Below are 3,869 nucleotides of genomic sequence, written 5' to 3' on the forward strand. Positions count from 1 at the left end.
TATTGTGCAGCACTCCTTCAGCCCTGTGCAAACACCATCAGTGCAGTGCTGCCAAGGCCACTGTGTGGATGATTTGTGTGGATCTTGGCTAACCTGGCCCTGGGCTGCAGCAATTTTTATACTTGACTTTTCAGAAATCTTTCTGCTTTGGTGGTGAATCAATTTGTCCTGCTCATTCTGGTTCCTCATCCTTCCCCTGTTTTTTGCCTTTTATATTGATTTCCCTTTCTGCTTTGCTCGACCACACTGAATGCCACCCAAACAGCTTTGTTCCTCGTGAGGTTAGGTTAAAATGTTCATGTACACATAGTTGATGAATGGAGGGTTTAGGAAATGACTGTTTCAATCTGCATTTAGCAGTTTATAATACACAAATGTATTCATCCCTAGAATAGCTTTGTCATATGTTGTCCTGTACATACTGGATTAATATTCTCAAATTCCTTCCATTTGCAAACGAGGAAGTTAAATCCCCATTCAAAAGCTATCCCAAGTCCTCACCATCTCCTGGAGCTGGCTGTTCCTTGCCCTTGTGAAATGTTCTCCAAAGGTTATCATCATTGTTTACAGAAGATTGGTGCCACATACAATCCCAGCTGCTGACCTGAGAGATGCCCCAGAGCTGCAGCTGACCCGGTTGGTATCTGTGGTATAAACAGCAGTGATGGTTAATGTGCTGAATTATCACACATCTAATGCACTGCAGTATCACACAGCTAATATATTGCATTGTCACACACCTAATGTATTACATTATCACCCATTTAATATGTTGCATTATCACACATTTAATATATTGCATTCTCACTCATTTAATATACTGCATTATCACACATCTAATGTACTGCAGTATCACACAGCCAATATATTGCATTATCACACATCTAATGTACTGCAGTATCACACAGCCAATATCTTGCATTATCACACACCTAATACATTGCATTACCACACATCTTCGGCCCCAGGACTTTCCCCTGGCTATTTAGTCCACCACTGTTGTGACTAATTTAAGAACTCCCAGGCACATCCACGTGCTGCCTGGTAAGCTGAAACTGAACTTGCCCAAGCAGCATCACAAATGCTCAAATACAGAGATCCATTCTTTTAACAAATGGGACTTGGCTGCCTTGAAGAACAAGGAGTAATAGTTCCTGGGCTAATGGCAGGTTTAAGGCCTAACGCCTCCTGCTCCTTGCCAAAACCACACTTTCTCATGGACATCAGACACTTGTTTGATTGAAACACAAAGTTTTAATGTTGCAGTTCAGTGTTAAGATGATGTGACTCATTTTTTTAGAGATCCTGCACTCTGTACATTTTCTCTCCAACATTTCTGTATCTGAAGCTGTGCAGCGAAGAGGGTGCAGGGAACAGGAGGTTGCACTTTAGAGGGAATCTGTTTGGAAGGAAGTTTTGGGGGGGGGTTGTCTTTATTCCCTCTTGGGGGCTGGGCAGAAAAGATGAATTCTAGGAATGTAGATTCAATTAGAGAGCTAAGAGAAGGCAGCAAACAGAGGAAAAACCATATGCTTTATCCTCCAGTGGGTATCTAGTAGAAGCTACTCCAGAAAGAGTTGCCTGTCACATCAGAGACAAACACTCCTGTATACCAGGAGGAAACCCAAGAATTCCAAAGGCAGTTCAGATGGGAATTCAAGATTGTTAAGGAGGGAGAAGGATGCTGCACAGACAGCTCATCATCTCCTAACATATGCATGATGAAGGAACTCTAAAAGGCAGACTTTGAAGAATATGAGGACGGGAAATAATGAGGGATGAGCTAGTAGAAACAGAGGGGAAAATAAGGTTCACACTAGTGGAAAAAAAAGTAGACAGAAGACAAAGTGAGCGGGAAGATGAGAAGAAAAGCAAATCTTGGTACAGTGCATACACACAGACATGGAAACCAAGGATGCTGCAAACGGGAGGAGAATTCACAAGCACCCCAGAACAGAACTCTATTAAAAGCAGAACAAGTGGAGGATAACCTGAGATTCAGGACCCCAAAAAAAGACTACCCAGAATGTATGGTGGAGGGACAAGTCCTCTGTGCAGAGTACACCCAAAAGAAGTGGGGTTTGTTACTAGGCAAGACATAGAATACATAGAATACATAGAATAAACCAGGTTGGAAGAGACCTTCAAGATCATCGTGTCCAACCCATCAACCAATCCAACACCACCTAAACAACTAACCCATGGCACCAAGCACCCCATCAAGTCTCCTCCTGAACACCTCCAGTGATGGTGACTCCACCACCTCCCCAGGCAGCCCATTCCAATGGGCAATCACTCTTTCTGTATAGAACTTTTTCCTAACATCAAGCCTGAACCTCCCCTGGCGCAGCCTGAGACTGTGTCCTCTTGTCCTGGTACTGGCTGCCTGGGAGAAGAGACCAACATCTGTCTGTCTACAACCTCCTTTCAGGTAGTTGTAGAGAGTAATAAGGTCACCCCTGAGTCTCCTCTTCTCCAGGCTAAGCAACCCCAGCTCCCTCAGCCTCTCCTTGTAGGGCTTGTGTTCCAAACCCCTCACCAACTTTGTTGCTCTTTTCTGGGACACCGACCTGAGGCTAGTGGAGAAAACCCCACTGGTTATCTTCTATGTGTGGTCAAACACCACCACCAGATTCCCATGAATTACACCAGACCATTTGCACCAGGCTGGTGAAAACAATGTCAGTGCCCAAAGAAATGGAGACTTGGATGATCATCAGAAATGAGGAAGGTGTGATGGGATAATGAAGGTAGGAAGTTCAAGGATCCAGTTAATGGTAGATGCTTATAGCATGAATGGACACCTACATAAACAACTCTTGCACAAGTTTTCTGGAATTTGGGCTAACACAGTTGATATGAAATTCCAATTAAAGATGGGGGGGAAAAAAATAGAAGTGGAAGGGCATTTGCCAAAGGCTCATGTAATCAGCATGCTTGATCTTAACAGATACATTTACCAAGGTGGCTCATGCCAGAGGAACTCAAAACTCTTTTCTAACATAAATGAGCTCTTGTATTGTTGATGCAGGAGGTTTAATCTCTGTTGGAGTTAGAAGTATTTGGTATGACATCATACTGGAAAGTATTACTGAAAACAGATACAGAAGAGATGGACTAACATGCAAAATTGCAAAATAAATCAGAGCTTGGCCGAACTGCTGAGTTTACAGGGAACATTGAAGCTAGCAGTGGGGATCTTCTGGGGAGATCTTCTTGTGCCCTTTCAGTGCTTAAAGGTGCCAGGAAGAGAGATGGGGGCAGACTTCTTAGCAGGCCCTGTTGCAACAGGACAGCTGTAAACTGAAAGAAGGGAGATGTAAGTATAAGGGCATTGCTTACTCTGAGGGCGAGGAGACCCTGGCCTGGGCTGCCCAGAGAGATGGGAGATGCTCCACCCCTGGAACCATCCCAGGTGAGGTTGGTTGGGCTCTGAACAACCTGATGTAGTTGCAGACGTCCCTGGGGCTGGACTAGATGGCCTTTAAAGGCCTTTCCAACCCAAACCATGCTCTGATTGTAGAACGAGCGTTTGATACAAGCCGACACAAAGCCCGGGTGGGTTACTGGTGTGAATGTTCACACAGGGGCCAGACGGCTGCACGGGAAAACCCTAGCGGCGGCCAGGTAACAGAGACGCGGTGCAGTAACGAGTTGCTTTATACGTTGTGTCAGAGATTTCTCAGAGTGGGCACCTGCAGGCTGCGCTGGCTCCCCGCGGGCCCGGGCTGCCCGGCCGTACCACATCCACCGGCGCAGGGCACACAGGGCGCCAATGGGGCCTTCCAACGGCCGCCACACGCAGCCCCGCCCGCGCTGTGTGACGTCAGCGCGCCGCCGCGTTGAGGGGCGTGGCCGGGCCCTTCCCA

The sequence above is a fragment of the Dryobates pubescens genome, chromosome 13 (assembly GCF_014839835.1).
Source record: "Dryobates pubescens isolate bDryPub1 chromosome 13, bDryPub1.pri, whole genome shotgun sequence".
NCBI lineage: Eukaryota > Metazoa > Chordata > Aves > Piciformes > Picidae > Dryobates > Dryobates pubescens.